The following is a 10,657-nucleotide window of genomic DNA, read 5'->3' on the forward strand; positions in this document are numbered from 1 at the left end:
TGCAAGTGAAGTCCAATAGAAGAAGTTGAAAAAATATTCAAGTGGATCATGGCATATGAGAAGTCCAAGAGTAATGAATTCCTAGTAGACAAAACTTTAAGCGAATCTTGATAAATGAGAAGTCTCGAAGGAGTGAATTTCAAGCACTTGAAAGTCTCAGTGGTCATTAATAGATGAAAAATCTCGGAGTAAATATTGGCGGAATCAGTCCGAACTTGGTCTTGATAGAATAAGGATGGTGCTTTGATATTTGAGCAATATATTTGTTGCAAGTTGCTTAAAATTGACTAGATACTTGACAATGGACAAAGTCAAAATGAATCAAGGTTGATTGAATATTGGCAAAAGTGAAAATCTCAATAGCTGTTGGCATTTGAGAAAGTCAAATAGGGAGTTAGCAACAAAGAAGTTCAATAGGTGTTGACAGAAGATTAAAGTCTAAGTAAGTTAAGGATTTTTCTAAGCACACTTAGGGCTTTCCTGCAAGTTCATTCAACCTTGTTACACAACAAATAACCTTAACTTTGGACTCTTTCCCATAATCAAAATTTAGATTCGATCGTCTGGTACCCCTGCACAAACAGAAAGTTCATATGAGTTAGTAGGATCAAACATTTGACCAAGGTAAGAAGTCCTAGGTCACTAGGCAAGGTATACCAAGGAGAGGACTTTTTGGTAAAGAAGACTATGAGGAGTGTCTTTGTTGGACATTACAATATTTGCAACATTAGGAAAATGAAGGGGTGCTCATTTACCTTCATCTTCCTCCATTATGTGATATTAAAGCACCGGTTATAAGATCATTGCATCCTCCTTTAAAAAGTGTCCAAGAGCAATCGGAAAAGGGAGTGAGTTGAAGGTGATCGAAGAGAAGAACATCTAGAAAGATTGAGATTTGGTTTGTGGATAGAGGAGAAGGTTCCTTCGTAGTGATCTTTGCCATGATAGCAACTTTCTTCTTGGCGATCGTCTTCAGGACACAGCGGCTTCTTCCTGGCTTCTTCTCCGAGCACACTATGACTTTATTTCATTTAGTACGAAAACAGTCTTTACTCTGGGATGAGAGTAAACTTGTAGCTAGGCATGGACTTGAGTGAGAAACTAACAAAAGTTTCAAAGTTAAGGTTGACAGACATTGTAACTATCTTAACAATAAACATATGTTATATTTGTGTGATGGACATATCCTGTGTTGCAGGAGTACTTTAAGTTCTAACCAACTGGAACTATTAATCTCAGGACTAGGAGGAGGTTTACATGACGAAGCTAATGATAAGCTTGGGTCAGGATAAGTGTTGATGTGGCGGGATAACTTTCGGCTCCAAGTGACCAGAAGTGATCTAAGCGACCAGAGAGCCCAATCAGTAGATATCGTAGATACTTATTTGGATGAAGACTGTCATGTAGGCATCTGGGAGGTCAGAGGTGGTTCTTGGTGACTGAAGCATGAATATGCTTTGCATGATAATGGACAATGGATGACAGTTGAGCTGGGGGAAATTAGAGGAGCCTCTAGTCGCTTGGAGCACCTACTTAGATCATCAACTCATCATTGAAGAAAGTGCTCTACATGATCTAAAAGCTTTGTGCTCGTCCAAATGCTCTCCTTAGACAGCTCTACAAATCTTCAATATATTTATATTTAATTTAGCCTTTTTATGTGTATTTGATCTTTGTGCTTACACTTGTTCATCAATATTATATCAAATACTATTTGTAAGAAAATTTCTCTATCTTTGAAGTTCTTATTCAGAAAGAAGAAAATTAGTGGTGATTTGGGGAAGGATCCGCCTAATGGATCATAGGATCATGGAGTAGAAGTTTGGGGGTTGTGAATCACATTAAATTACCATGTCACCTAGCTTGTTGCGTGTTTACTTTATTTCCTCAACTTAATTTGTGTTAACTCTGATTTAGTTTAATTATTTATGTAGAATACTATTTACCCTCTCTAACGCCCACATCGATCCTACATATTGCACTAACAGACACATATTTAAGAATAGGAATATCCAAAGGAATGTGCAAGACACAAAATTCTAGGTTGAGGAAGTTAGAATTGGAAAACCAAGTTTTGATGGCAAACCTTGAGGACGTAGAGAGGACCCAAGAGAAATTCATTAATGCATTTAAGAACCTAGACATGATCTTGGGAAGGCAAAGTTCAAACAATATAGATCCAGGTTGAGATATCGTCATCAAGGGTCGAGGTACCATCATACCCTAGGGTAGCATTCAATTGTGGCTTGGGAGAACTATCTACACTTATAAAACACTAATTTAGCCACAAAATTTAGCGACAAAAATAATTCATCACAAATTGACAACGAAATTTATAACAAAAAAGTAATCGTGACTAATCAATAATGAAATCCGCAACAAAAAAATAATTGACCCAAAATTAGTAACAAAAATATTTTATTGTTAAAAAGAAATTTATCTCAAAAATCATCGTCAATTGGTGACAAATTTGAAATTCGTCATCAAATTTGTGATGAATATAAATTTTGTCGCCAATTTGACGATGAAGTTGACAATGATTAATAATGATTTGGTTCAAATTTGACAACAAATCTTAAATTCACCTTGAATTTGATGACGAATCAAAAATCCATCACCAATTTATGGATGGATTTCAGATTTGTCATCAAATCTGTAACAAAGTTGGCAATGAATTCTAATTATCACCAAACCTAAACATTTTGATCGATTTACCCCCCTCGCCCAAATACCCTCAGATCCCATAATTAACTTCATCTTGAGGGTTTTTAAATTTGATGATAAATTTAGAATTCATTGCAAATTTAGCGATGAATTTAACTACAAATTTTATTTCATTGCCAACAACCCTAAGTATTTCAAGATAGACCCCCTCCATCAAATCCCTTTATTCCAAAATCCCTTAACTCCCTTTTGAGGGTAGGGATGTAAAGGAATTGAATGGAGCCGATTATGCAGAAAAATTTAAGACACGAATTCGGCTCGAAATAAGTATATTCAAGTTCGAGCTCGATTCGAAACTCGAAAAATTTAAAATGTTTTATTCGAGTTCAGTTCGAATTAGGATCGGGTTCAAGTTCGGCTTGAAATATTTGAATATGTTCGTGAACTATTCGAATTATTGCTCGAAAATAGATTCGAAAGGTTCGAAATTTATTTATTTAATATATATTTAACTCATATTACTAAAGATTAAGACTCGTGAGTGGCTCGAACAATATAATTTGGGCTCGAGTTCGGCTCAAAAAAAATGTTTGAACATGTTCGAGTTCGGTTTGAATTCGATAAATTCGAATACGAATCGAATATTTTTTGAACCGGCTCGAAAAACTCACGAACCGATTCGATTCGTTTGCAGCCCTACTTGAGGGGACACGATGAATTCCTAATTCTGATCTTCTCTGACCGTCAAATTTGAAGATAGCTTTCTCTCCTCTTCTTTCCACTCCCCTCTCATTTCAAGGTAGATCTGGCCGCAGCAAGGTGCAGCGGCCACTAGCCGTGGCTGCGAGCCTAGGCGCAACCTTGGGTGCCGGCTCAGGCTAGCCGTGAGGAGGCTGGTTGCCGCACCCTTGGGGCCGGCTGCCAGGAGGTTGGTTGCTACACCCTCGAGGCTGGCCGCTAGACCTCGAGGCCAACTGGCAGGAAGCTGAGGCTCACTGGTCGCTGAGGCTAGCCAGCCATTGAAGCTATATTTTGAATTGAATCTTATTTTATGTGAAACCTTCATCTCTTTTCCCATAGTTATGAGTAGTCTGATCCTCATGTGATGTTCCAAACACCTCTTCCTTAGGTGCCGGTTCAAGCTGGCCACAAGGAAGCTGGTCGCCGCACCCTCTAGGCTGGCCACGAGGCTGGCTGCCAGACCTCGAGGCCAGCTGGCCGGCCGCTGAGGCTTGCCGGTCGCTGATACTGGCTGCTGGCCGACCGCTGAAGCTAAATTTAGAATTGAATATTATTTTAGGTGAAACCTTCATCTCTTTGCCCAGAATTGTGAGCGTTCTCATCCTCACGTGATGTGCCAAACACCTCTTCCTCCTCTCTTGTGTTGCTGAATCCCATCACCGACAAAGCTAATATAGGTAATTACTCTGCTTCTTCTTATTATTCTTGTGTCTTCGAAGACGAGTCAGATTGAACTCATATTTTATATCTGTACACTAGTCATGCCATGTTGACATGGTTATGTGTGGGATAAATGTGTTGTTTGAGTAACGAAGGATGAGATTAGTTGGAAACTTGAATAATCTTGTAGTTCCCTAGCCTGATATAACATTTTCTATAAGTATGATTAGTCAATTACTTGAGGCTCTAGACATGACTATCATAAAGTACTTAGTCTCAAGGATTCTACTTTCTCGGGAATGCTCCACAAAAGATTCTTTTATTGGTCATCTATAGTTTGTAAAGTATACAAATGCAGATTGGACGAACTCTCCCACAAATCCACTAATAGTAAATCCTCAATAGAATATTATGCTCTTCTTGGAGACTACTTGATATCATAGAAGCTAAAAGGAAATTGTTGCGTCTAGGATGAGAATAAAGACAAAGTACAAAGCTAGACTCTTGTTTTATGTGAGTTAATCTTGCTTAAATAGTTAATGATTAACTAGGTAACATTTTGAGAGAATAAAAATATATTGTGATAATTAAATTGCCGTGGACATTGTTTTTGGTTACATCTTTTATACGAGGATGAAATTTATTGAGATTTAGCCACTTCGTTTGATAAAAATGTAGTTAATTGAGATCTTCACTTGTTTTTTTAGTTTCAATGATCAACTTAGATTTTTTGACTAACTCTGAGAGTGGTTAAAATTGAGTATATTTGTAACAACCTAGGGGAAGTATTAGGAATCAAATAATATATAAAATAAGATTCAATTCTAAATATGCTAACATTTGTAGCTGCAGAGCCAAGTCACATAAATCTCTCACATTTTTTTTTTATTGTTTTCGTGGATTTATCTCGTGTTGTGTTAGCTTCCTGGTAGTGAATTCATTCAAATCTGTAAAATATAAAAGTTAAACAAAGTTTTATTTCTTTTTGCAAGATTAAGCTCAAGAGTAGAAGCATCTGAAGAGTAATGACAACTTTTTTCTTGGTGCAAAGGTTACTGTTGAAACAATTGCTAATGTTATAATATTACTTATTTACAATAATTTATTATGTTTGTTACTGTTGTTGATGAGGTATTAGTTTTTAGAAAAATGATATGCTCAAGGAAAAAAACTCAAGGAAAAACTCAAGGATAGACACATAAAGTGATGGGACCCACAAAAAGTGAAATGGTGGGCCATGACTTTATGTGTCTATCCTTAACTTTTCCTTGAGTTTTTTCCTTGAGCATATCATTGCTCTAGTTTTTATTTGTAGATGTTTTGATTAATATGTTAATAAATTAAAAATAGAAAAAATACAAAAAGAAAGAAGTTGGATGTATAAAAAAAATTTACTTGAACGTCAAAGTTTAACTGATGAGTTTATTATTGGATTGGAACATTTTTTGAATTTTATTTTTAGTAATGTTGAGTTTATGGATGTAGATAAGATAAGGTGTTCGTGCAGAAAGTGTCACAATGATAAATTTTTATAGAATGATGAAATTCGAGAAGATCGTTATAGATTTGGATTTATCCCGATTACTATAATTGGATATGTCATGATAAATCTTTCATATCTGATAAGGATTATGGATGAAACATACAAGTCTCAGTTAGTGGGGATTAGAGTTATTATGATCAATTAAATCCATATCAGGATGATAATTAATGCAGCGGGTCTGTATTTTATTCCTAAATTGAGTGGTGCAAGTTCTAGTTTTCCTCCAATAGTTAAATAAATGTTTACTACTTATGCATCACCGTTGCCGGAGGTAGAAGTACTGATAAAAATACGAATAATGAATTATATCTCTAATTTCAGGAAGTGTTGAGTGTTATAAATGAATTATTGTGGGTTGGTTGTGATAGTCAAATTACATGATCTTTCACCGTAAGATTGTTGAATGTTAAGACAAAACATAATATGTCTACAGATGATTTTAATAATTTTATTCAAGTAATTAGAGAGGTTTTGGCTGGTTGTAATAGTCACACTAAATTATCTCTCACCGCAAGACTATTGAATGCCAAGGCAAAACATAATATGTTTGAAGATTGTTTTTATGATTTTGTTCAAGTTATTAGAGAGCTATTTGTCGTGTGATCATATAATACCCAAAGATTTTTACAGTATGAAAAAATTTATGAAAGAATTAGGTCTTCTGATGGAAAGAATTAATGTTTATAAAGATAGTTGTATGCTATAATGGGGAGATGATGAAGATGCAGATGTTTATAAATTCTATAATTAAGCTAGGTGCAAGAACACCAGAAGGAGTCAACAGCGATGTAAATCATACACTCAGTTATTTTATTTGCCTTAAACTCCTAGGTTATAAAGACTTTATGTATCAAAGTGATGCCAGACAAGATAGTGATTATCCTGCAGTGGAGATTGGAGGAGAAGGTAAGAAGAGAACCCAAAGAAAACAAAGAGAAAACCTGACGTGTGAAAAAAAAAAGAAGAAACTTTGCTAATAATAGAGGATAATTCCTTACACAATTGATAGGTATTATATAGGCCCTTGACCCTAAAATTTTAAAAGAAAAGAAATCCTAAATTTTAGACCTCAATTCCAATCTGATATAAAAAGAAAAGAAATCTTACCAGAAAAGAAAATTTTATAATAGACAAAGATTAATAAAATGATATAGATAATTCCTAACCCCTAAATACTAGAAATACAAAAAAATACGCTAAATACCATAAAATGGAAATGACTAAAAATAATTAAAAGGCTCCGAAAGGGGTCTAAATCGTGGAATTTGGGTACAAAAATTGATAGTTACGGGTTCTCTTACAACAAATATAGATTTTTAAATTCTGCACATGTGGTGGCTAATAGAGCTTGATTTTGAGTCCTGAGTTAAAAGTTATACCTTTCGTAAGATTGGGTCCTCCTATGTTAATCCCGCATCACAAAGGTCACTGTTAAACACATGACTTGGCATGCAAATCATGAAATAGGAGAGAGACTAATGTGTCATCTATAAGATACAGAGGTATGCAAAAAATTTGATAGAACATATACTGAATCTGCGAAGGCGACTTGAAACATTAGATTAGGTCTTTGTTCTGATGGATTTACTCTATTAGGCTAATCAAGAAGAAATTATTCTTGTTGGCCAGTTATCTTAACTCTGTATAATTTTCACTTGGGATGTGCATAAAAACACTGTATATGTTTTTAACATTAGTTGTGCCTAGCCTGTAAAATTTGTGGAAGTTAATAGATGTTTATATGTAACCACTAATTGCAGAGCTGAAACAACTATGGGATGAAGGTTTTTCTTCATATGATATTCATATTAATCAGATGTTTGTAATGAAAGTTCTTCTTCTTTGGATCATAAATGACTTTCCAGCTTATGACATGATATCGGGATGGAGTACCACTGGGATCTTAGGATATCCAATATATATGGAGAGATAAATGTTAATCAGATTGAAACATGAGAAGAAGCTTAGTTATTTTGATTATCATATAAAATTTTTACCACTAAATCACAATTTCAGAAGGAATAAAGAAGAATTTACTAAGAATAAAATTGAAAGACCACCTCCGCTATTGAGATTAAGAGGTGAACAGATTTGATACAGATTGCTTAACTTTCATATGCTATTAAAGAGTTACATGGTACAACATATAAATATGTGGCATGTGGCAAAAGCCGATTCGCTCGCCCCCAATTCCCCCTTCGATCCGTCCTTAGACCAACACAGAGGAGGTAAATCACGGGTGACTATTATAACATATGAATATAGAAGTACACATAAATGGACTAAATAGAGTATATTTTGGGATTTACCGTATTGAAAGAGTCATTTGATTTATCATAATCTTGATGTAATGTATATTAAGAAAATATTTTTGATAATCTCATAAATACAGTGATGGATATCACCAGAAAAATAAAAGACAATTTGAATGTCAGAATGTGACTTCTTTATAAACGACCCTTCGAATTATTGTGGTGGTGATTGTTCCTCTTGAATTTGTTGTGTATGAATGTCATTTGTTTCAGAATTAGTGTTTTTGAACATTTTTTATTTGATTGAGTTTGTGAACCCTTCATTTTTGTATTTTTGATTAGTATTATTAATTTATTTCGAATAGGGTTGGTGAGGTCAAGGAAGGTGGTGAAAATTGGGAATTTTTGGAAGAAGTAAGTCTTTACATATTTAGTTTTGTATTAGTTTATAGGATTTTTTTTTTTTTGCTTGTTAAGAATGATATTTTTTGTTTATTTATTTTATGATGCAGGAAAAGAAGAAGGGAAAGTATGGAAGGAGAAGGAAGTGTCTTATGAGGAAGAAGAGGACGATGATCTTTTTTTATATCTTTTCATTGTTTTGAGATCGTTTGTTATGAGATATTTTGGATATGATGACTTGTTGAACTTGAAGAATGTTAGATTGGAATTTGTATGTGTTGGAAATTATTTACGTTTGTTTTGTATTTGTATCTTTATTAACATTGAAGTTTATGTGTTGTATGAATATGAGACTTGAGAAAGTTATTGTGTCGTATGCATATATCTATGGTAATGTATGAATTGGAATTGTGTGCATGTTGATATGAAATAAACATATTTGTTTGTTTTATTTGTATACACAATAGAATACAAAAATGAGTAGGTCTGTGGGAAAAAATTGAGTTTTGCGACGACAAATTTTCATCACAAAATTATGGTAAATACATCATTGTATCATAAATCTGCGATGAAAATCGATTTTCATCGTAGAACTGCGATAAAAACTAAATCGTCACAAATGTGTGACGAAAATCAGTCTTGTTGCAAATTTGCAATGAAATCATTTTCATCGTAGATTTGCGATGAAAATAGTTTTTGTCGCAAATCTGCGATGAATCCATTTTCATCGCTAATTTGCGACGAATCAAATTTTATCGCAAATCTATTATGAAAATCATTGTTAGTCGTAGATTTGCGTTTAGGATGAGTTGAATTTTGATGTCAATTGTGTGACAAATTTTTGTTTTAGTTGCGAAATTATAACAAATTTTGCATGGATGCTTTTATTTGAATCCAAAACAACAACAAGAACTAAACTAACAACCCAAAATATATACATCCCGCCTTCTTAAATTTTTTAATGCCTCAAAGAAATCATAACTATAATTTAGAGAAATTTTGAAGCGAGGAGAGTTACTGAGTGATGCACACCAAATGTTTGAATCATTCATGTGTTGAAGACACCCCTCTATCTAGTGTTCAGATTCCTCCTTAACATTGAATCTTTAAATAGAAAATTAAACAAGAAAAACCAAGTAGGGGGTTAGGGTTAGGAAAAAGGAAAGAGGAGAGATCAAGGGAGGCATGGCACGCACTTGCTCTTAACAAAATTTGGCATGAAAGAAATGAAGTTCTCCTTTTTTATGGCGCCCGACATGTCTTGTGCCAGCGGGCATGTCCCATGTTGGCCGCTGTGAGTTCCACGGGTGCCCACTATAACTAGTGCTAGTTGGCATGGGTGCTCATGGCGGGCTCTAGAGACTAGGCACAACTCGTGCTTCATGGCATGAGTGACCTTGGCAAGGCACCCAAATGAAGCACTACCTGTGCCTCCAGGTACAGGCGGTCATGGCACCTCCAGGTACGGGCAGTCGTGGCAGCTCCAGATTTTGTCCTTGAACTCCATTTTCGGTCTCTTCATGCCTCATTAAGGAAAATAACAAGAGTTGCTCCCCGAAATCATGCTCCTTGCCCTGAAATTGAACAAAATAAAAAGTTAAAACTATGAAACAAGAGAAAAGCATAAACGAAAATAAGAAAGAAACTTAGGTTGCCTCTTAAGAAACACTTATTTATGGTCATAAGCTTGACCCCTTATTAGATTCATCTAAATTGCGATCTTGGAAAGGTAAGATATTTCAACACCTTCTTACCAAGGACTCTTATTATAGAGAGAGCTTTAATCATAGGAGCTATAAAGTGAAGTATTGCTCTCTCTATTTTCGTCTGTTTGAAAGTTCTTTCAGGTGATCGAAGATGGTTCAGTGTGAGCTTCCAAATTCTGGCCTTGTGAAATTCTGCATACCCAAAGGAAAAACATATCTCCCACAAGCATGCTATATAAGATAGAACTTGAATCATATTAAGATGAACTGAGTATGTATCAAAAATTGAATCAAATCCAACAAAATCAACTATAGGTACCTCTATGAAATTTTCTAAAAAATCACTAACCTTGCATTACTAAGAGTTCCAAACATATGGATGTGATTGTCTCGTGGTCTTGTAGTGGCTCTAGCTCTGGCTCGAGTGGTGATGCTTCTGAAGGGAGTGATTCTTGGGGCTTTGCTTCCACTGTACAAGACTCTAAACATCTATCATCAACCAATTCCATTCTTACAAATCCTATAGTGTCAATTGGTTGTGTGATCAAAGGAGGCGATTCTTGGGATGTTTCTTTTATAGTACATGTCCCTATACTTTTATCCACCACATCATCATAATAAATGGTAAAAGTCCACTAACATCAATATTATCAACTAAAGGATCAACAACTTTATCAAAAATTTTACAT

General features: G+C 34.9%; 1 long non-coding RNA gene across 1 annotated transcript; it reads left to right on the forward strand.

Annotated features, from left to right (window-relative positions):
- The first annotated feature begins 3,399 nt into the window (after positions 1-3,399).
- LOC122046836 lies at positions 3,400-8,679 on the forward strand. The gene is made up of 3 exons (XR_006130400.1): positions 3,400-4,082; positions 8,226-8,274; positions 8,373-8,679. It is a non-coding gene; the product is annotated as an uncharacterized LOC122046836 (long non-coding RNA).
- Positions 8,680-10,657: the final 1,978 nt, after the last annotated feature.

Source organism: Zingiber officinale, chromosome 2B (assembly GCF_018446385.1).
Source record: "Zingiber officinale cultivar Zhangliang chromosome 2B, Zo_v1.1, whole genome shotgun sequence".
Lineage (NCBI taxonomy): Eukaryota > Viridiplantae > Streptophyta > Magnoliopsida > Zingiberales > Zingiberaceae > Zingiber > Zingiber officinale.